Here is a 24,797-nt window from a genome sequence, read left to right as displayed (position 1 = left end):
ATAGCTGCTCAGAGCTGCCTGATATCAGACAAGGAAATGGTAGTTGTGGTAGCGTGACTTTGGCTTTACATTCAAATATTTAATTTTATTTATCTTTTTAAAAGGGTTGTTCTATTTTCATGTCGTAGCTTCACCAATGGTATTTTTAGTGCTTCAATATTTGAAAGGAGAGTTGAATATTTGTTGTCATAAGGAAGTATTAATTTTAAGTCGACATGAACAGCTTTCAAATTCAGAGCACTGGCTAAGTCCTTTGTGGGTGACAAAGGCGAGGTATTCTACATGAGGTGGGTCTGTGCTACCCCTGGATATCCGGTATCCTTTGGGAGCTTCACACCAATAGGTGAAAATGGAAACACATCTCACTGACAAAACTGAACTTAGACACGTTGCAGCCTGAATACAGCAATTCCCCTTTTAGAGGGAACCAAGAAAAGCTGATGGTTAAGCATCTCCTCACCTTTCTGCTTGTCATCAGTCATTTTTTTAAACCAAAGTCTGCATTTCTCTATGAGTGGGGCAGAAGCAGAATGATTACATTCTTTCCTCACACGGAAGACAGGATGGTACTATTGTAAAATTCACCATCAGCTTCAAAGGTTCAGTGCTGTGCATCAACGCTTTTTTCCCTCAGTTACTTCTCATGCTCAGGCTGGTGAGAAACATAGTGAGGCAATTAGGCTGTGTTGTCTTTAACCTACAGATGATATCCAGGTTTGAACTCTACTGGATCTCACCTGAGCATCATTCAAAATCCACAGGTGTTGTCAGAAGTTGTTTTCATTTTGTTAGTGACACATCTTATTCAGAGGGCATTATATTCGAACTCTATGATCCATAGAATTTGTGTTTGCTCTTGATCTGAGAGATGAGTATGGTTTAGCTGAAAAAAAAGGCCTCTCAGAGTGTAAGTAAGTGAACAAGAATACATAAAAATGCTTACTTTGCTATAATTTAATCCTGCCTTGAACTAGTTTGAATAATTTATTCAAAGATGGCATAGATTAACATAGTCTATGGTAGAGTCTCTACCAGCCAAACCCTGCTGAAAAAGAAGTGTTCCTCCTAGCTAAAATCTTGGGGATGTAGAACACAATTTACATTGTGAAGCACAAAATAATGAGACTAATTAGGTGTGTCAACTGCTTATAATTTCAACATCTTTATGACTCCAAAGCATTGTTTCAACTGTCAATTTAAGATGCTTTATTTTAAAAAGGTCCTTGATCAGTATTGCTATTGTGAGCTTTTAAAGTGAGAAAACAAAAAAGCTTTGGAACACACAGTTTTATGGTCAGCGGCAGATGCCAAAATGTTTATGTAGCTTCTAACCTGAGTAGCCAAATTTGTGGTAAAAAAAAAGGAAAGAAATCCCTCAAGGACCATTGAATGCATAGATCCCTCTTCTGGAAAGGAGGTTGCTGAGCTGCGGACTGCTGTAGGCTGGAAGGGGAGGCTGGGGAATCATCACTATATGCTTGACCTGCCCTTGGACTCTTTTCTTGGCCTCTGTTACTTGCTGTTGACAGAGTTTGGCCACCAGATCCTTTGTTTGACTCCTGACAGCTGTTCTTACACCACTGCACAGAGACCAGCAGCACTGTCAGACCTGTCACTGTGGCCTCTATAAACGTCTTCAGCTGGAACACCTTAATTATAAGTGTGAAACTACAGTGTTCTCAAAGTGAGCACAGTACTTGTGCACAGCAGATCATTACATTGATTGTGATAGCCATGAAACTATATATTTTTTTTTTCAATCAGGTTGGAAGAGACCTCCGGGATCATCGAGTCCAACCATTGCCCTGACACCACCATGTCAACTAGACCATGGCACTAAGTGCCATGTCCAGTCTTTTCTTAAACACATCCAGAGATGGTGACTCCACCACCTCCCTGGACATCCCATTCCAATGCCTAATGACCCTTTCTGAGAAGAAATGCTTCCTAATGTCCAGCCTGAATCTCCCCTGGAGAAGCTTGAGGCTGTGTCCTCTTGTCCTATCGCTAGTTGCCCAGGAGAAGAGGCCGACTCCCACTTCACTACAACCTCCCTTCAGGTAGCTGTAGACTGCAATAAGGTCACCTCGGAGCCTCCTCTTCTCCAGGCTAAACAACCCCAGCTCCCTTAGCCATTCCTCGTAGGTCAGACCCTCCAGACCCTTCACCAGCTTGGTCGCCCTCCTCTGGACTCGCTCCAACACCTCAACATCTTTCTTGAAGTGCGGGGCCCAGAACTGAGCACAGTACTCAAGATGCGGCCTCACCAGTGCCGAGTACAGAGGGACGATCACTTCCCTAGACCGGCTGGCTACACTATTCTTAATAGAGGCCAGGATGCCATTGGCCTTCTTGGCCACCTGGGCACACTGCTGGCTCATGTTTAGCCGGCTGTCGATCAGCACCCCCAGGTCTCTTTCCGCCCAGCCACTTTCTAACCACTCTTCCCCCCAGCCTGTAGCGCTGCATGGAGTTGTTGTGGCCGAAGTGTAAGACCCGGCACTTGTTCTTGTTGAACCTCATGCCGTTGGTCTCGGCCCATCTAACTAACCTGTCCAGATCCCTCTGTAGGGCCTTCCTACCCTCCAGCAGATCGACACTCCCACCCAGCTTGGTGTCATCTGCAAATTTACTGAGGGTGCACTCAATCCCTACGTCTAGATCATCTATAAAGATATTGAACAGCACCAGCCCCAGAACTGAGCCCTGGGGAACACCGCTAGTGACCGGCCACCAGTTGGAGTTTGCCCCATTCACCACCACTCTCTGGGCTCAGCCATCCAGCCAGTTTTTAACCCATTGAAGAGTCCACCCATCCAAGCCCCGGGCAGACAGTTTGTCTAGGAGGATGCTGTGGGAGACAGTGTCGAATGCCTTACTGAAGTCTAGATAGACTACATCCACAGCCCTGCCCTCATCTACTAAGCATGTCACTTTGTCGTAGAAGGAGACCAGGTAGGTCGAGCAGGACCTGCCTTTCATGAATCCATGTTGGCCGGCCCCGATGCTCTGATTGTCCTGCATGTGCCGTGTAATGGCACTCAGGATGATCTGTTCCATCACCTTGCCTGGCACCGAGGTCAGGCTCACAGGCCTATTGTCCTGGTCGAAATCCAATGGGGTTTCCCCGCACAGGTTTAATAGCCAGCCCAGCTTTAAACCGTGACACCTATAGTTCCCTGGATCATCCTTCCGACCCTTCTTGTAGATGGGCGTTACATTTGCTAATTTCCAGTCAGCTGGAACTTCTCCAGTTAACCAGGACTGCCAGTAGATAATCGAGAGTGGTTTGGCAAGTTCGTTTGCCAGTTCCTTCATTACTCTGGTGTGAATCCCATCCGGGCCCATAGCCTTGTGAGTGTCCAATTGGCACAGCAGGTCACTAACCGTCTCCTCCTGGATTACGGGAGGTTCACACAGCCCCCCGTCCCTACCTTCAGGCTCTGGGGGCCGAGTCTCCTGAGGACAACCGGTCCTGACATTAAAGCCCGAAGCAAAGAAGGCATTGAGCACCTCTGTCTTTTCCTCATCCCCTGACACTACACTACCCTCCTCATTCAGCAAGTGGGGGAGGCTCTCCTTGACCCTCCTTTTGCTGTTGATGTATTTGTAGAAAATTTTTTTGTTATCTTTGACCGTAGCAGCCAAATCAAGATCTAATTGAGCTTTAGCCCTTCTAATCTTCTCCCTACACGACCTGGCAACATCCCTATAGACCTCCCAAGTTACCCGACCCTTCTTCCAGAGCAAATAGGCTCTCTTTTTTTCCTTAAGTTCTAGCCTAAGTTCTCTGTTTAACCAGGCTGGTCTTTTTCCCCGACGGCTTGTCTTCCTACAGACTGGGACAGCCTGCTCCGGAATATTTAGCAATTCCTTTTTAAAGCACGTCCAGCCTTCCTGGTCTCCTTTGTCCTTCAGGACCGACTCCCAAGGGACTCGATCCACCAACCTCTTAAACAGGCTAAAGTCTGCCCACAGGAAGTCTAAGGCAGAAGTTCTGCTCTTGCCCCTCCTTACTTCCCCCACAACCGAAAACTCTAACATTTCATGGTCGCTGTTCCCAAGACGGCCACCGACCCTCACATCTCCCACTAGTCCTTCTCTGTTCACAAACAGGTCAAGCAGGGCCCCTCCTCTAGTGGGCTCATTTACCACTTGCATGAGGAAGTTGTCCTCCACACAGTCTAGGAACTCCTAGATTGCTTCCTCTCTGCTGTGTTGTCTTTCCAGAAGAAACAGATTTATGGGCAACTCTAAGACTATCAGTTGTTTGCCCAGGACTTTAAGGATCTAAAATTCTTTGTTAATGCTGGTCATAATAGGCTTCTTGCCATTAAAACTCCCTCCAATTTATAACTGAGTTAATGCTGAGCATCATTTGTGACACCTAATTCAGCAGCGTGTTTAAGTGATTACTAAATCATCATGACAATGTATTTTCTTTGGTAGCCCTTAGTTAATTGTGAATAGAATGATACCGTTTGTCAGTCAAGAAATAGAGTATCTATTCTCCCCCTACATTCCGCACCTCCAGTAATTCTCTTAGTGATTCCAGCAATAAAAAAGTTTGGCAGTAGCAGCTGCTTTTCTAAAGGAATGAACTGCCCAAGGTGTGAATGACAAAGTGGCTCTGAGATTCTTCTTACATTATTCCTGCCATCCATAAAGAAAAGATGCAAGAAAAAAATCTCCCAGTGTTCCAGTAATCCCAGACTGCATACATTTTTCTACTTCATTTGCCAGCAATTTAAAGTCCCAATATTTGCCTTGCTGATAATAGCAGACTTCAAATCGTGGGTGAAGAAGATCTGGGAGGACTGAAAATCCAATCAACTTTAGAATTACGTCGTGGCAAACTGAGCTGAAATCAATCAACAGGATCAAGCAAAGGCCAATATGAAGTGGTTTGACGGAGAAGAAATCATGAAATAGATAAGAAGAGGCGAAGAGAGGGAAATTGGTTCAGTAGTAGTTTCATACAGAGATTGGGAGTGGGGGGATTATTGCTGAAGATAAATTGAACAGAGGTCAATGAAGAGTGAGACACTGTCATAATAAATTGCTCTTACTGGAGGAGTAATTGAAATGGCTCTGTGAGCTTCAGTGGGAATTGGATCAGGCTCTGTAAACTGCTGCAGGAAAATTTAAGTTAGCTTTCGTCATTCAGCTTTCATGCGGATAAAAATGTTTTCAAAGGAAGATCCTAGAGCTTTTAGCATTGTGGACAACAATGCTCTATTTGAATTAGTTTCAGACTAATTGAATTAACACTGCTGAAATGTGGCAATATCTTTGGGTGAGTTCCCCTGAAAAACACTTCAGTCTTACAGTTGTTCTATTGAAACTTTGAACTTCCCTATTTTTCCTCTAATATCAAAGCCAAAAGCCAACAATGCATTTTAATATATAAAAAAGGTGCTTCATTTACAAATGGTGGAGATGATAAAATGCTAAAATTGTCACACCAAATGAATATTCAGTAGGTTCTGATCCTGGACCTGAAACCCTTGGAAAAAAGTTGCCGATATGAGTACCTCCATTTAGGTGAGCAGACTTTTAGTATTAGTCATATATCTGCTGGCAAGGTCATGCCCAATAGTTTTGACCTATGTCTGTAAATTTTAAAGTGTTGCTGTCTTCTCTGAGTAGTTACTCTAGGGGCAGATGGTATAGAAAGGAAAGCACTTTAACAGAGCTGATGGGTACAACAGCAGGTGTGCTAAGTTAGATGAATAGTTAAAGCAGAAGGGATATCTTAAAGTAGACACTGGACATCAATTGATATTTTTTTCTCACTTTTTAATGTGATTGTAAAGCCAGCGACAGAGGAAGACAGGCAGCAGGGTAGTGTTTTATCAGATTACCATGTTTGAAACAAGTTCCATCTGACAAGCGAGTTTTGACTCGATCACTTTGGATGCTTAGTTCAACTACTGGAACATCTGTTGTTTCAACAATAACACATCCACCTGGCTATACATTCCAAATAAGCCTTGTTATCTTGGTGTACACAATCTGACATGAAAACAGATGCACTTCTGTTAAAAAAAAAAAAGTTGTGATAGCAGACAGTAAAACTGCTGTGGTAGCTGATGAGCTGAGACTACTTCCCTTAAAATCAATGGCAGAACTCCTGTGATTTTCAGTGAAAGGATAAATAAGTTCTATGCCAGGAACTTACAATATCAAGTATTTCATTTTGGTTTGACGCAACTGTGCCTATTAATGTCCTTTGTTTAAGAAACAGCACCCTGTATCATGAAAAGGACTTATACATAGTGTAAGGAGAGAACTTCAGCGGTGTCACTGCTCGCTGGGGCATAACTAACAAAAGTGAAAGGCCACCTCATATTTTCTGAACAAATAAGCCCCACAAAACTACTCTGCTGATTCTCCACTACCTCTGTTCACCTTTAGAGAAGGAGTCTGCATGTTCACACAGTCTTACTCTAAAGAAGTGAGCAATGTAGATTAGATGCCAGGTAAATCAGGCAAAACAAATGGCAGTGTGGCAAAACCCAGCCATTGTTCCTGTGAGGCATTCGTGTCCTCTCAGAATTGTGGAGCTGCGTCAGCTTAGATCCAACTAATGTGAGGGTCAACATAGAAAGCACATATACAAAGACTTTGGATTAGGTTTATTTACAGGTGCTCTCTCAATAAAAGATGCAGTGGACTGCATATCTTTACATGTTTGCAATAAGGGGACAGAGCAGAAAACCACACAAAATTTCTCAGGGAGCTGAAGGCCCAATATGCAGAGCTGACCCCCATCACAGGGAGGTCTGCAGTCTGCCTGGAGCCCAAATCAGGGATATCATCAGGAAACTCCCCAACCTGGTGAAGGCCACAGACTACTACCCCCTGCTGATCTTCCAGACAGGTGGGGCAGAAGCTGCATCCCATAGTCTGAGGGGGATGAAGAAAGACTACAAGGCCCTAGGACGGTTGGTGAAAGAGTCTGGGGCACAAGTTGTTTTCTCCTCCCTCCTTCCATTTTCAGGTGGTGACGTGGGATGGAATAGTAGGATTCTCTCTATAAATGCCTGGCTATGAGACTGGTGCTACAGGCAGGGCTTTGGGTTCTTTGATAATGGCTGGTTTTATAAGACACCAGGCGTGACGGTAATACATGGGAAAGGTTTATGTCGTAAGGGCAAAAGGGTTCTGGGACAGGAATTAGCAGGGCTCATTCGGAGAGCTTTAAACTAGATTCGAAGGGGGATGGGGTAGTAGCTGGGCTTGCACCACTGGGGCAACGCTCTAGTGTTGAGGTACACCAGGAGGCCTCCCATCCCCCTGGGGTGAAATCGGTGTGCTCAGCTCGCTCCCTGAAATGCCTGTACACCAATGCCCGCAGCATGGGGAATAAACAGGAGGAGCTGGAAATCCGTGTTCGGTCGGGGGGCTATGATTTAGTGGCAATTACAGAGACTTGGTGGGACACCTCGCATGACTGGAATGTGGTCATGGATGGCTATGTCTTGTTCAGGAAACACAGGCCACTAAGGAGAGGTGGTGGAGTTGCTCTTTATGTGAGTGAGCAGCTAGAATGTATTGAGTTCTGTCCAGGGGCGGATCAGGAGCGAGTTGAGAGTTTGTGGGTGCGAATTAAGGGGCAGGCTGGCAGGGGTGATACTGTTGTGGGTGTCTATTACAGGCCACCAGATCAGGATGAGGAGGGTGATGAGGCCTCCTACAGGCAGCTGAGAGCAGTCTCGCAATTACAGGGCCTGGTTGTCATGGGGGATTTCAACTACCCTGATATTTGCTGGGAGGCCTACTCAGCCAGCCATCCTCAGTCCAGGAGGTTCCTCCAGTGCATTGATGATAACTTTCTGATGCAAATGGTGGATGAGCCAACTAGGAGAGGAGCGCTGCTGGATCTTATCCTCGCTAACAAGGAGGGTCTGGTTGAAGAGGTGAAGGTTGAGGGCAGCCTTGGTTGTAGTGACCATGAGATGGTAGAGTTCAGGATCTCATGTGGCAGGAACAGAATAGCTAGCAGAATCACAACCCTGAACTTCAGGAGGGCCAACTTTGGCCTTTTCAAGCAATTGCTAGGGGAAATCCCATGGGACAGGGTACTAGAAGGTAAGGGGGCCCAAGATAGTTGGTTAGCATTCAAGGACTGCTTCTTCCGAGCTCAAGATCAGAGCATCCCAACAGGTAGGAAGTCAAGGAAGGGTACCAGGAGACCTGCATGGTTGAACAGGGAACTGCTGGGCAAACTCAAGCGGAAGAAGAGGGTGTACAGATCACGGAAGGAGGGGCTGGCCACTTGGGAGGAATAGAAGTCTGTTGTCAGAGGATGTAGGGAGGCAACTAGGAAAGCTAAGGCCTCCTTGGAATTAAACCTTGCAAGAGAGGTCAAGGACAACAGAAAGGGCTTCTTCAAATACATTGCAGGTAAAACCAACACTAGAGGCAATGCAGGCCCACTGATGAATGAGGTGGGGGCCCTGGAGACAGAGGATAAAAAGAAGGTGGAGTTACTGAATGCCTTCTTTGCCTCTGCCTGTACTGCTGGAGGCTGTCCTGAGGAGCCCTGGACCCCTGAGGCCCCAGAAGAAGTCAGGATAGAGGAGGAATCTGTCTTGGTAGATGAGGGCTGGGTCAGGGACCAATTAAGCAATCTGGACGTCCATAAATCCATGGGCCCTGATGGGATGCACCCGCGGGTGCTGAGGGAGCTGGCGGAAGTCATTGCTAGGCCACTCTCCATCATCTTTGCTAAGTCGTGGGCAACGGGAGAGGTGCCTGAGGACTGGAGGAAAGTGAATGTCACTCCAGTCTTCAAGAAGGGCAAGAAGGAGGACCCGGGTAACTATAGACCGGTCAGCCTCACCTCCATCCCCGGAAAGGTGATGGAACAACTTGTTCTTGGTGCTGTCTCTAGGCACATCAAGGATAGGGGGATCATTAGGGGCACTCAACATGGCTTCACCAAGGGGAAGTCATGCTTAACCAACTTGATAGCCTTTTATGAGGACATAACCCGGTGGATAGATGATGGTAGAGCTGTGGATGTGGTCTATCTCGATTTCAGTAAAGCGTTTGACACGGTCTCCCACAGCATCCTCGCAGCTAAACTGAGGAAGTGTGGTCTGGATGATCGGGTAGTGAGGTGGATTGTGAACTGGCTGAAGGAAAGAAGCCAGAGAGTGGTGGTCAATGGGACAGAGTCCAGTTGGAGGTCTGTGTCTAGCGGAGTCCCTCAAGGGTCGGTACTGGGACCAGTTCTATTCAATATATTCATTAATGACTTGGATGAGGGAATAGAGTGCACTGTCAGCAAGTTCGCTGATGACACAAAACTGGGAGGAGTGGCTGACGCACCGGAAGGCTGCGCAGCCATTCAGAGAGACCTAGACAGGCTGGAGAGTTGGGTGTGGAGAAATTTAATGAAATATAACAAGGGTAAGTGTAGAGTCCTGCATCTGGGCAAGAACAACCCCATGTGTGAGTACAAGTTGGGGGCAGACCTGTTGGAGAGCAGCGTAGGGGAAAGGGACCTGGGGGTCCTAGTGGACAACAGGATGACCATGAGCCAGCAGTGTGCCCTTGTGGCCAAGAAGGCCAATGGCATCCTGGGGTGTATTAGAAGGGGTGTGGTTAGCAGGTCAAGAGAGGTTCTCCTCCCCCTCTACTCTGCCCTGGTGAGGCCGCATCTGGAATATTGTGTCCAGTTCTGGGCCCCTCAGTTCAAGAAGGACAGGGAACTGCTAGAGAGAGCCCAGCGCAGAGCCACGAAGATGATTAAGGGAGTGGAACATCTCCCTTATGAGAAGAGGCTGAGGGAGCTGGGTCTCTTTAGCTTGGAGAAAAGGAGACTGAGGGGTGACCTCATGAATGTTTATAAATATGTAAAGGGCAAGTGTCAAGAGGATGGAGCCAAGCTCTTCTCAGTGACATCCCTTGACAGGACAAGGGGCAATGGGTGCAAGCTGGAACACAGGAGGTTCCACATAAATATGAGGAAAAACTTCTTTACAGTGAGGGTGACCGAACACTGGAACAGGCTGTCCAGAGTGGTTGTGGAGCCTCCTTCTCTGGAGACATTCAAAACCCGCCTGGACGCGTTCCTATGTGATATGGTCTAGGCAATCCTGCTCCGGCAGGGGGATTGGACTAGATGATCTTTCGAGGTCCCTTCCAATCCCTAACATTCTGTGATTCTGTGATTCTGTGATTCTGTGATTCTCGTCTGGGATAAAAGACACAATGAACACTGCAAGAATATTGGTGGGGGGGGGTTGTTTTTTTTGGGGGGAGTGGCTTTGAATGTCAAGAACAAATACAGAGTTCTTTTTTTCATTCATTTCTTTGGATTTCTTCTTCCAGCTGCTCCCCCCTATATGGTTCCAAACACAAAAGGAATTAGACGTTATTGCACAACTATATGAAAGAAAGAGAAAAGGGAAAAAACCCTCTGTGACAGTCACTAACGATTGGCAATTTGGTGTAGAAACAAGGACTCAAGAAATCAGATGCTTTATAAACCCATGGGGCTTTCAAAACCCTACCCAAGCTCCTGAGGTGGCAAGTAACCTGGCATCATTTGGCATTCCAGCTGATTCTAGGAGGTGGAAGCAGAGAGGTGTATGAATGTGAAAAGTACACTTTTTTTTTTTAAAAAAAAAAAACCTCAAAAGATTTCCTCAGTTCTGAAATATGGTTCAGGTCAGTTTGTAAGTTATATGAGCCAGTTTGCTGATCCCTAGATATGAGACTCAGGGGAGATAAAGCCAGACTCCAAAATAATCATTCAAAAATCCAGTCAGAAGAAGGATGAATATGATACTTTTGGGGATGGTGGCCTATGGAGGGAAGAAAAAGAATTTTAAATGGAAAATTATTCAGAATATCATAAAAATGAGCAGGAAAAATAGAAAAAAGGAGAACTCTTTGCATTATGGGAAAATACTTTCATCTACAAAACTTTGCAAAATAAAAAGGTATCTGTCTTTCCAGCTCATACTTTACCCTGAATTTGAGGTGGGTCTGCCAGAGTGTGGGCTTCTCAGTGTGCATTCTTCCTGCTAGTCACAAAGATCCTCACTGCACGTATTGGTAACAGCATCATCAAAGATCTCTGTTAAAGGGTTGCTTCAGTAGATTCAAGAACGCACACGGCTTTTGTCAAAAAAGCAGCATATTTTGGTAGTAAAACAGTCAGGGTCACTGAAGATAACTTCAAGGCTGCACCAAACAAATCTACAGATTTCTACCATGACCTTAAAGCGTGAAGTTCAGGAGTTTAGGGGTTACAAATATGCATACATTTTTTAATGTCTGTTTTGGCCAAACAACATCTGCATGTGGATTAAAGTGACTATTTGTGTGTTTGGCTGGTCAGCTGCACCTGTAGTTAGTGAAATTAAGAATTGTTTTCAGCAATATCTCTGCACTGTGCATGCATATTCCTGCACTGAAAACATCTGAAAATTGGGCCTACGACCTCTTTGCCAATGTTTCCATCAGGAAGTGTGGGGGAAATTGTTCCTTCAATAAGCACCCAGGGATATTGTGAGGCTAAATGAGTTCTTTTGGAAAGCACACAAAAATCCTGGGAAGGAGAGCACAATGTAAGTGCAAAGTATTTTTTTATGTAGGCTGAGTCACACTCCCCTGCCTTATGTGTACAGCTGAAATAGCTGTTTAATATTAGCCTTAATTAGGAAAAGCCTGCAAAGTGTTCTGTGTGCTGTATGGTATGACCATCACTGATGTAACAGCACTGGTGCTTGAGGTCCCGTGTGCTCAGTACTTTCCTATGAAAAAAAACCTCAAAACCAGGAACAAAAGAGGAACACAGGTCAACCCCAGATTTACCAATGCGTACATCTGCTGCAAATGCCTTGAGCCTGCCAGCTATGTAGATTTTTCACACAGAAGAAGGATGTGAAATATTTGGTTTCATTTACATTGCTGACATATAAAATGGTACTGATTATGAAAACATCTGACATAGGGCAGAGGACTAAAATGAGGACTAACCGCTCCCTATCACTCCTGAAGTGCGCTATCACTGCGACAGCCACAGTGTCACGTGAGCTTCAGCTCCTTGGGCTTTATCCATCAACTGGCATAGGAAATTAGCTATGCTTCAGTGGGCTCCAGCGTGTCAGACTGATGGTCTCTATGAACTGAAGCTGAAAGTGAGAATGGGATTTTGAGCTATAAAGGGGAGAGGTGAGTTGGGGAGTCAATTTCTTTCAAGCTCTGGCTGTGATTTTCAGAAGTAGTTGTGTATATTTGGGTAACTAGTTCCATCCCTACAAGCTTGATTTTTAAAAATGCTGTATCTATTGCCGCGTCTACAGAATTCAGTATTTACTTAGCCTACATGTTGATACCATGAGCAAAACAGGATCATAAATGCCTTACAGGCTTCTTATCTACCTAAAAGCACCATAAACACATTTGACATGGTGTGCTTTTTTTTTAAAAAAAAAAACAAAACACAGAAAGAACCACCCATCTGGAAGCCAAGCCTTCTGTCCGGGACTCCATTTGGCCACAGTACAGCAACAGCAGCTCCTGACCTGCCAGGCTGATTCCAGATTTCAAGCGGTCTAGTGAATTGTGACAGACTGGCGTCAGTCTTGTATTCCTATCTTATGAAACATTTTCAATGGAATATTTTAATTAAGATCAGCTTTGCACACTGGCTTCGGAAAGCTCATAACCTTCCCACAATCCAATATCAACTGGAGAAAGCAGTAAGCAGTTCACTACAGAGCTGTTGTTTAACTTCAAACCAAGGTGGGAGCCCGCTCCAGTTTGTCACGCGGTGTCTACCCGCTGCCCTGTTCCTCAGGTTCAGCTTCGATTCCTCTGTAAGACAAGAGTAATGTACAAAAACCGCCCGTATATCTGTTCCACAAATACACAACTCACACCCTGGATTCAGATGGATTTTCTGACATTTAACAAGCAAATCTGTAGTGGAGTTGGGAATTAAAATTAATTAAAAACAGGGCTGTTTAAGAAATTCGGTGTCTGCATCGATTTGTTATTTTTGTTTTCCCCATGGATTTCAGTCACTGAGCGCTATTTCCAGCTTGCCGTGTCAGCGGCATTCATGGGATCCATGCGCAGGCTGTCTGAGGAAATCAGGTTGTTTTTAAACAAAGATGCAGACTGTGGTCACTTAATTTTTTAAACTTACAGATTTCAGGGTAGTTAAAGTTCCTTTTAAACAGAGCAGTTGTCTTGATAGATGTAGTGGCCAATCACCACTTCTCCTGTTAATTTGCGTATAATGAGTCTATTATTTGTAAGGGATTAACATCCAGAGACTGCTGGCTCGTCAGGCTGTGCTCTGACAGATTACTTGGACTTGTCATGACTCTTTAAGGATCCCTGCTAAGAGGCAGAGTAAATTACCCTCTGCTGAGCTCCGTGCTGCTGTGGCTAGGCTGTGGTTCATTTAAATCGAGTTCAGCTATTACCACACTGCACTGCAGCATATTCTGCAGACAAAGAAACGTGGGATTTCATGCAGCTTGGGCAGTGGGGCATGAAGGTTCCTCGAGAGTTGTTGGCTTGACTTCGCTTTGCACAGGGGCAAGATCCTTAAGGGCTGTTCATGATCGTAGGGCTGATGGCTTTGGCAGCCCTAAGTGAAGTCAGTGTTGTTGGTCGTCCTTCTCTTAGTGGTTGGTCACTGCAAGGAGTCACCCCCACGAAGGAACAGCCAAGTGTCTTCAGCACAGCAAGGAGACCACCAAGGTGAGTGGTGGAGAGTATAAAGTGGAGTGGAATGGAGTAGGTGGATAGATTTTATCACCTTTCCTGGTGCAATAATTGAGGGTATCAAATGAAGCTAACGTGTGATGGGTTCAGACAGATGAAGGGAGGCAGCTCGTTGCTCTGAGTGTGAGGGAGTTGTGGGACTCCTCACCACAGGAGACTGTAGGAATGTGGTTCCCATGAGTTCAAGGAGAAGCTGGATCCATTATTGAAAAAAATTGCAGAAGCTAAGAAGACAGTGACTCTTCCTCAGAAAGTTCCCAAGAGATAAGATGCTGGAGGCTATGAACGTGCTTAGGCATGTAACACTAGATCCTTGTGCTGTTCCTATGCCCTTCCCCAGAAATCTGCAAAATCTCCATCTTCGACTGATGGAGAAAAGGCACCAGGCTAGACTCTCCATCCACCCAGAACGATTATTCCCCTATTTGTCACGGATGTGCCCCTTGCTCCTACTTGCTTTCAAGCCACATGCTAGCTTTATTGTTCACAAGCCTCTTAGTTAATTCAGGTATGCATACTTGGTTTCCACATTGCAAATTAAGAGAGAGATTTACAAGGTGCATTGGTCACTGCATAATACCAGTGTTGCAGAGTTGCTGCCATTTGAGTGGTGTTGGTTGATGCTTTATGGAGACTCTTCTTTGCCAACAGATCTACTCCTTGAAGTTGAAATTTTAAAAGGAATTTAATACTAAGTCTACCAGCTTTCAAACTAGTGAAAACACACTGTTGGTACTGGCTTTGGGCTTCTCATACAGAGAACATATATGCAATTTTAATTATTTAAAAACACGTAAGGGATGCCAGGAAACAAAGCCACATTAATCTGGAGTTAATGCTAAAAGAATATAGCAATTTGAGGAGTAAAAAAATATTACAGGAATGTTGCTATGATCTCAGAACGAAGCCTTATGAATCCAGGACATGCAAAGTTAAGTTTACACAAAGTAAGTCTATACTTAAAAAATAAATCTAGGCAAATGAAGATGTGGGAATACATATTTAAGACAGCTGAATGTTCATAACAATCTTACTAAAACAAACGTTTAGCCCCAACATGAAGAGAAAAAAAAAAAATGATGAAAGTAAAGTGTGTCTGTAGAAGTCAGTTTAATCTACTTTGTGACTATGCACATTGCTGAGTTCAGGGAAGGCCAAGGTACTAGAAGGTTATACAACATTTCAGTTAGAGGTAGGATGGAACTTGCTTTCCTCTTCTTAACCTGGTGATTGAAAGCCTGAGGTGTCAGTGTCACAGGCTTTACCTGTTAAGCACACACTGAGAGCCCCAGGGTCCTGTAGAGGATCACACAAGCACATGCTGGTTTAGCTTCACTGCTCTAGCAATCTAGCCTGACGGTTTAAAGCCAGTTTGGGTATGTCCACACAGACTATAGCAATCATTTAACTCTGCATGGACTGATTCACCCACTCTGGAACTCCACCGCTGTGATGCAGCTGCTTCTCGGGGCGCAGCAACGGGAGGCTGCTGTGCAGAGCCGGGGCGGGTTGCCTGGCACAACGATAGGTAGGAAGCATTGCACATGTACCACAAATGCTGTCAATGAGGGGTACGTTTTTGTATAAAATTGCTTTTAATAGACAGTTGCTTATGTAGCGAAGAGGGCTTTTTACTACAGCTTCCAAGTACTGAAATATTGTCCTTTACAGTCACAGACTGATTGTTTCTGCCCCTGTGGAAAGCTGATTTCAAAGATGTGACATTTCGAGACAGTAGATTTGAAACTAAGATTTCATGGTAAGAAACAGTTCTTTAGAAAGGTATTTTTTAAATGGAAAGCTTTCAAAACAGACAGTAGCCTAGATGGATGAAGAACCCTTTCAGTCTTCTAAGAGAAAAATATGCTCTATTATTAGGGTCATGGCAATATTATGCACACATTATTAGTGAAAGCCTAATCTGGATTTCCAGTATCTGACATAATAATTCTGAACCACGGAGAACACTGTGAACTTTTTGATGAAAATGGTTGCCTAAATGGGAATGTTTTGATCCAGCTCATCTGCTGGCACTGCCTCTGAGCACCCAAGCCCTCTAGCCTGAAATAGAAGAGGACAAGAGAGGCTTAGTGCCAATTGTTTAGCTTTCCCTCCCTTCTACATCCCTCACACTGCTGGCTGTCTACACATCTGCAAACATTTTTTTTTCCTTAAGCAAGGGGTTTCTGAGTCTGTATTTTAGCTTTGGGTGCCTGATCCTTTCAGGCTGCAGCCTCTTCTTCACAAATGAATAAATGCTGCTCCCTGCTGGAAACTCTCGGTGTGTTGCAGCCTGCTGATCTTATGAAAAGGTGGTGATGGAAAGTGCAAATATCTATTTAAAAATCAGACAAGTGCAGTCCCCCAGGGAGAAAACGCTCCATGGATCGACACTAGTGCAGTGCTGCCAGATCTCGTACTGCCCCTTCTGTTCTGCAGGGCTGCTTTTCTGCAATGCTGGAAATGTAACCACAAGTGCTGGGGCACCCTCTCTAACATGGACTTAGCAGCGCAAGAGAGAAATGAGAGAAGCCATACAGAGCCCACCCGGTAGCTGCTCTTCTACCTCAGGTGAAATCCAACACATCTACACACCTACAAATGCAGAGCTGTTCCTATGGGCTTACTGCATAAGGAGCCATGTTACCTAGCAAACAAATGAAGTCTTCACTGCCTATCTTATATCAAGCATGTAAGTGCAGAGAAGCAGGCAAAGAGGAAGTGTTTTTTCTATAATGGATGGGCATTTTCAACAATTATGAACTTGGACCCTGAAGTTATGACATTTGAAATGTGTCCATTGGTGTCTGAAGGCCATGTGGTGGATCTCACTGGGAGCAGACCCGGCTGTAACAACATCATAGATCTGATTTACAAGAGGTGAGCTAGCTTGACAAGCTGTCATGCAAACCCATTTTATGAGGGTTAATTTAAGCAGAAAATACATTCAAATGCTGTCCTGGATTAGGCCAAATCCTGAACATCTGTTCCAGCCCACCTGACTAGGCTTAATGTAAGGTGATGGAAGCAGCACCCTCTAGCCCTCCTGGGAAGACACGGTGTATGAAGATGCTTTCACAAAGTACAGAGAAATCCTTATTAAACTGAGTCTAGGAGCCCTCATATCTGGGGAATGTTACATCCCAGAACTCACAGTACTCGTATCTCATCTCTCCATGGGCTGTTTCTTTGCACAAGAGAAGGTCTGTGGTGCTAGCATGCTTAGATGTGTCTATATCTGTGAAGAACTTAAAAGACTAGAACTCTTCTTGGGCAGATATGTGATTTACTTAAGGTGTCAACAGTGTGTATAGTGCAGCTGCAGTCAGGAAAAGAAGTAGCAAGTATCAGCTAAGGATAAAGAAATTTGCAGAGGCAACAGTGTTTCAAGGAATAAAAGGCACATTAGAGTAGGACAACACACTTGCCTTCTTCTAGCAGTAGGTGATACTGGACCAACTTCAGTCTAGCTTTCATGTCTCTCAACTTCCCTTCCATACCTCACTTTGGTCTAACATCCATGTTTTTTTCAGCCCTCACCTCTAGCAATCATTGCCTCAATCTTTGCCTCTACTCCTTCCTCAGTTGTGGTTTCTGAATATTGAGACATCTTTTTTTGCACCCACTATGTACAATGATTCCTTTATAAATACTGTATTTACTAAGGCCTTAAGCCAGTACTTGGTGACGATGGTGGGATTCATTCCACTGACTTCAGAGGACTTTGGAACACACTTTCTCTGTGAATTACAATACTAGTTTCATTTCTTAACCCTTTTCTTGAGTGATGGAATATCAGTGTGCAATCCAATATGTTCCCAAGTGTGAGCCTTGTCTTGTCAGTTCCTGCAACAAAACCTGGAGAAGTCGTACCACGTTGAAGGGAAGGCAGCCAAGGCAATATGGAAGAAAGCTGAGGTTCTGTTTTTCCAGTTTTGCGGGAAGCGGATGGTAATTGCAGTAATTGTTGTTAGTTTCAAGCCAGAGTTATAGTTCCCAAGTTGTGTCTCGGTCCCTGGTTCCTCTGAGGTCAGGTTGGAAAGGATGAATCGGAGGTGAGATCCAATGATGCATTAAGAGCTTTCCCAGCAAAAACAGAATTAGAGGAACAGGCAAAACCAAATCCCCTCAGTTAATGTTCTTTCCTGAAGTCCAAGAAAAACCAAAGACTTCACATGAATACATTGGGCTCCCAACTGATCTGCAACTTGAAACAGAAAATAAAAAGAATCACAGAATCACAGAATCAACCAGGTTGGAAGAGACCTCAGGGATCATGGAGTCCAACCGTAGCCCTGACACCACCATGTCAACTAGACCATGGCACTAAGTGCCATGGCCAGTCTTTTCTTAAACACATCCAGAGATGGTGACTCCACCACCTCCCTGGGCAGCCCATTCCAATGTCTAATAACCCTTTCTGAAAAGAAATTCTTCCTGATGTCCAACCTGAACCTGCCCTGGTGAAGCTTGAGGCTGTGCCCTCTTGTCCTATCGCTAGTTGCCCGGGAGAAGAGGCCAACTCCCACTTCACTACAACCTCCCTTCAGGTAGTTGTAGACTGCAATAAGGTCACCTTGGAGCCTCCTCTTCTCCAGGCTAAACAACCCCAGCTCCCTCAGCCGTTCCTCGTAGGTCAGACCCTCCAGACCCTTCACCAGCTTGGTCGCCCTCCTCTGGACTCGCTCCAACACCTCAACATCTTTCTTGAAGTGCGGGGCCCAGAACTGAACACAGTACTCAAGATGCGGCCTCACCAGTGCCGAGTACAGAGGGACGATCACTTCCCTAGACCGGCTGGCTACACTATTCCTAATAGAGGCCAGGATGCCATTGGCCTTCTTGGCCACCTGGGCACACTGCTGGCTCATGTTTAGCCGGCTGTCGATCAGCACCCCCAGGTCTCTTTCCGCTGGGCCGCTTTCTAACCACTCTTCCCCCAGCCTGTAGCGCTGCATGGGGTTGTTGTGGCCGAAGTGTAAGACCCGGCACTTGTTCTTGTTGAACCTCATGCCGTTGGTCTCGGCCCATCTATCTAACCTGTCCAGATCCCTCTGTAGGGCCTTCCTACCCTCCAGCAGATCGACACTCCCACACAGCTTGGTGTCATCTGCAAATTTACTGAGGGTGCACTCAATCCCTATGTCTAGATCATCTATAAAGATATTGAACAGCACCAGCCCCAGAACTGAGCCCTGGGGAACACTGCTAGTGACCGGCCACCAGTTGGAGTTTGCCCCATTCACCACCACTCTCTGGGCTCAGCCATCCAGCCAGTTTTTAACCCATTGAAGAGTCCACCCATCCAAGCCCCGGGCAGACAGTTTGTCCAGGAGGATGCTGTGGGAGACAGTGTCGAATGCCTTACTGAAGTCTAGATAGACTACATCCACAGCCCTGCCCTCATCTACTAAGCGGGTCACTTGGTCATAGAAGGAGACCAGGTTGGTCGAGCAGGACCTGCCTTTCATGAATCCATGTTGGCCGGCCCCGATGCCCCGATTGTCTTGCATGTGCCGTGTAATGGCACTCAGGATGATCTGTTCCATCACCTTGCCTGGCACCGAGGTCAGGCTGACAGGCCTATAGTTCCCTGGATCGTCCCTCCGACCCTTCTTGTAGATGGGCGTTACGTTTGCTAATTTCCAGTCAGCTGGAACTTCTCCAGTTAACCAGGACTGCTGGTAGATAATCGAGAGTGGTTTGGCAAGTTCGTTTGCCAGTTCCTTCATTACTCTAGGGTGAATCCCATCCGGGCCCATAGCCTTGTGGGTGTCCAACTGGCACAGCAGGTCACTAACCGTCTCCTCCAGGATCATGGGAGGTTCGGAAGTAGGTGTATCATCATGATATTGCACACTGGAACTACAAAACGCTGGGCCTGAGCATGTTGCACTTATCTCTTTCACCTTCTTTCTCTTGGTTCTCTCTGAAACTTAGCTTTACCCCTGTGTGACCACTTCCATGGACATTTGTGTCTTTTGTGTCCTCTCACTAGGCTCCCATTACCTGTAGGTGCTGTTTGTATTTTTCTCCCCTGTTCATGCAACTTGTATATTTTCTCTTAACTATTGCTAGATTAATGCTGCTCTATCTATCTAAGCTCTTTTCCCCTGCTATGGCATTCATCTTCTCATTCCTTGTGTCACTTCTGGTAACTTCTTTTCCAAGTGTGACCAGAAGTTCTCCAGAAAGTGGTGTGAACCATGTCCACAAATGTTTATGGATGATATTAGGCAGGCTCTTCCTGCAACTTTAACACTAACTTCCTGTTAGAGGAAGCAATGTCTATGGAATACATAAGATTTCTGCATCTGGAAAGAAATTATGTTATGTGTTTAATGTCTCTGTCTGCTTTTATTTGGGGTTTTGTCTTTAGCATAACACCCCTCAGTGTGGCATCTGAGCATTTTTACCTTCTTCCTTCTTAATGTGCAGCAGCATCTTTTTTAGGTAAATGCTTATTATTGATGGAAAGGTAGAAAGTGAGTACTGACTGACTCAAATAGAAATGAAGTCAGAATATAGACAAGAAGGGGTGGGTTCTACTTTTCCTTTTTTTTTAATTAATTTTTCTACAGAAGAATAATTACAGCTTTAATCAATTTTGCAAGATACAACATCAAGTAAAATGTTAAAACCTCATTGCTAAATAAAATCACCCCAAAAAATCTTTATGGAGAAATATATGTTTGATAGATAGTTATTGATATGACATCAATACCACTCAGCTTGAACTGTTTCCTGGTTCATTTCTGGTAATTAAAACACAGCAAAATGAAAAAAAAAAATGCAAAGAAATATAAGAGCAGCAGAGAAATGGGGTTTTTTTGAAGAGCAGTGGGGTGGTGTGAAAATTGTGAGTGTCCAGAACTAATGTTCCCAGTAGGGAGAAGAGAGAGCTCACAAGCTTCAGTCAGTATTGAATGTTCAAGAATCAAAAGGTTAGAAGTGTGGTAAGGACAGGATCTTCTGAAACACTACAATAGGGCATTTTTACTGAGGTAAGGTTTCTGCTTCTGTGTTTTAGTAGGATTTGAGACAAAGGGATGACATGGCTGTGCTGATGGCCATATTCATGTTTTTGGTATGTTTTGGGTTACACTACTGAACAGTTAGACCCCATCATTCAACATCAGAAACTATTTGTAAGTGATATATTATTAAGACTGCATTCTTTTGTTCCAAATTAGAAGTTAAGCCTCTCAGTAGAGATGGGAGATGGTGCCTTTTAGAGAGGGCAAGATGATACCAATCACTTTTCTGACACTCCTTTTCCCTGTGAGATGCAGCAGCTCCTGCCAAGCTGAGAAGAGGAGGTGTGAGCTGTACATCTTGCAGCTGCTTCTTGTAAATGCTTTGGTTCCTAGACCTAGGGGGCTGGTTTGTGGAACAGAAGGTGACCTAATTGCTGTCTGCAGCTACCTAGTGGGGTGGTTAGGGAGGAAGCAGACAAAGAGGCAGAGGTAGATGTCACAACTTGCAACATAGGGAGTTCTGGTTATATATATAAGGAAAATTATTCTTCATATGTGGTCCAGTGTTCAAACACTGGAACCAGCTGCCCACAGATGTTAGGGAATGTCCATCTTCAAAACTCAGCTGGACATGATTTTGAGCAGCCTAATCTAACTTTGAAGTCAGCCCTTCTTTCAGGAAGATCTTGGCCAAAATAAGCTCAAGACGTCCCTGCTAACACAAATCATTCTGTAATTCTATTATTCTGTCATATATCCTATATAACCCAGGTATCCACTCTAGAATAACTTTACCTGATCTATCAATTACAGGTAAAAGTAAGGAGGAAAGAGAGCACATTAAATTGGAAGATGAAGGAAGCAACACAGACACGATGGGCTCTGAAATGTTCTTCAGCAACTTCTCAGAATAGAAGAAATTGGGAATTGACTTCAGCATAAGGCATTCTACAGCAGTGCAAATACTTACTGATCACAGTAATCACGAATTATGACAAAGGATAGCTTTGAATATTAAGCTGTTTTCTACCACAGTAACATCGGTGGAGGGACAGAAGAAAGACTTTGGGTTCCTGAAATGAAACATGGCTCAGAGGAGAACACATCCAAAATAAAACCTCAAGCTAAGGATCATAAATTCTTGTGTGATAGCTATGCGTACAATTGAAACAGAAGATAGTGCCTGCATGCGTTGATGAAAGTAAGTAATTATTCTGAATTATTTCTGCAGATAAGACTAACAACAACAAGATGAGGATAAGGCTTGGATGACAGGAAAAGCTAGGAAACCCTCTCTAATAGGAGGTTTGTGAGGCAACTGAGAATATCACTAAAAATCAGCTGGACATAACACCAGCAAAAGTATTTAAGAGAATTATCTGACATTTTTGATGAGGTATAGTGGATGGTTTGTTTTATTGTTAAAGCAAAACGTGAATTGTAGAAGCTAAAGAACAGCCTTCAGAAATGTGTGAGCATATACATACATCGCACAAATTATGAACTGCATTCTGTGAATTAGTATAAGCCATAAGGAAAACTGAAAAGTTGGGAAAATTACACTGTTCACATGGGGTATTCTCTTTCACAAGCTACTTTATCCTTTTTCCTTCCTTTCTTTTGTTTTTTTTTTTTCCCCTCACATTGCCAGGATCACTGCTTTCTGAATACATAATTAGGTGATTTCCTTTTGTAGCTCTTCAAAAACACTATTTTGCTCCATTCTCAATGTTCAAAGTGCAAGACTGCAGTTCATTATCTACCTGACTTCTTCCTTACCTTATACAAAGGCAAGAATAATGAATCTAGCTATGAGATTCAATTTTTCATGTCTGTTAACACTTTTTTGGCATGTTTCTTTAGTCAATTCTGTTAGAGCGATTGTGCTGGGACTGGATTATAATTAATTGGGGACACGAAAAAAAAACAACTAACAACCAGTGTGAGTTAGACGCAGAATAAACAATTTAATAGGAGATGCTTTAACACCTAACTCCCCACCATCACCTCCTTCCATCGCACAGGTATTTTCTTCTAGTAAGAGTGTGTGCTTTTTTTCTTTTGGCTGTGTTTATCTTAGGGCTCTCTGTGGCTTTCTGTCTACTTAAATCTCACAAACAGTGTAACAGGGTTTATAAGGGCTTTGTCATGTAATTGGCCAGTGTGATATCCTAAATAAGTGAAACTAATTCCCTGGACATATAGATGATGTATAGCATTAGATCTACTTGAGTGGAAAAGATGAATTTGATTACCTTTCTCCCTCCTGCCTGTGAAAAATAGTTCCCTTAAGTCTCTTATCTAATATCATCATGTGGCTTAAGAGCTGAGGCTTCTGGTAATTGCCTTGTGGGACTGTTCCTAATCTAAGAGACATCTGCATCTTGTGTCTCTCTAGCAGTCTACTGAGAATTCCGTTACACTAATTTCCATCTCCAACTCCTAATTTCTCTTTCAGGCTACTCTAAGAGGTACCTTTCAGCTTTTAATTTCTCCAAGGAAATTCTTCAGATGTACTCACGCACAAGGATAGGAACCAGCCTACTGCTCAGAGAAAGGCATCTGAGAGGCCACTTTTTATGGCTGTTCATGATCCTGTGCAGAGAAACCAGTGTTACTTGGAAGCCGGTAAGGTGGGTAGTACAGTGGGTGTCATCTTAGGTCTAGGTTTGGTGTAGATAAACTTCCAGCATGGGAGAAAGGGACTATAGCAGGACAACTCTCATAGAAAAAGCTGTGAGAGGCTCAACAAAATCTTCTGCCTCTCTGTGCTTGCTTGGAAGAAGCCAGCACAGGTTTGAACACTAGGTTTGAAACTGGATTATCTGTTCATCAAGCAAGAGATGAATCCAAGGAGCTTCTGTTCATCCTTTCTGCATTTCATACTAGGCACAAGGAGAAAACACACAGTTCATGTTTGGCATTTGTAAGCTAATGCTGGTGCAGAAGAATGAAGGAGGTTGGAAGAGCATTGCTTCAAGAGGTGCAGAAAATGCTAATCACTGAAGTGAACTAAGAAGCAATAAGTAATGTTATACAATAGCTGTGCTTAATAAAATGAGAGACATCTGTCAGTTCAAGCTCTGCATTACCCAAGAAGTTAACAAATAACTAATATAAAACTGCAGCAGAGGCAATTCAGAAGTCTTCTTTCTGTAGAAAAAGTACTTTTTTCCTGAGTTGACATTAGACTAATTACCTCCTGTCCGTTCCTAATAGATTGAATGCTTGGAGTCAAATGCCACTTGACCTTGTAAAAATCTGATCACCCACTGGAAGAAAACCGAAATCTAACAATACAGAGTCTTTCTGATATAAGTAAATAAGGTTAATTTACCTGTTCCCACTAACCTGGTGTACCATTGCTGCATTCCAGAAATACTGAAGCAGCCTTTTCTGTAACAGCCATTTACCCTGAGAGAGTGCAAGATAGCCGGAGCACTCAATAGCAGCCTCTCCTTCTGCCTGTTCTCAGGGGTTTGAACAGTAGCAATTTGTTTTATGGGACATGGCACCCTCCTGCCCTGCTCATGCAAAGAATTGGCCTTTTTGTAAGGCCACTCTGTGCCTGCTCAGTACCAGCAGATTGCCTTTCTTGGCACACGCACACGTGAGTGTTTCAGAGGAAATGTACGCAGTTCTGTTTTGCCTGACATATTTTATTCATGTAGGGCTAATTTGCCTCGTTAGCCATAGGCCCAATTAAGTGTGACACATAAGAGTCCTGGCTCCAAGTTAACCTGGGGACACTGGACAGAGGCAGCTCCTTGGGGAATATCCTCTCCTCCCCTTTTCCTCTGGGAAACAAGGACATGCGTATTGTGCTTCTTCCTGCAGAGGGAAGGGCTTACTCCACTCCTAGGCCCACTAGCTCATTGGGCTGGTGCACAGGAGCAGAGAAGAGATGCTCAGACTGCCCCTTCAGCAGCCTTGCACTGTGAGGCAGGGATATAAGGTGAGGGAAATGCTATGTGTGGAGAATTGAAGCAAAGTGGTTATGGTACGTGACCTGCATGAGATGATCCAGTGGCTCTAATTCAGGCCAGTAAAGCATGCTAA

The sequence above is a fragment of the Nyctibius grandis genome, chromosome 3 (genome assembly GCF_013368605.1).
Source record: "Nyctibius grandis isolate bNycGra1 chromosome 3, bNycGra1.pri, whole genome shotgun sequence".
Lineage (NCBI taxonomy): Eukaryota > Metazoa > Chordata > Aves > Nyctibiiformes > Nyctibiidae > Nyctibius > Nyctibius grandis.
Note: the sequence above shows the minus strand (reverse complement) of the source record.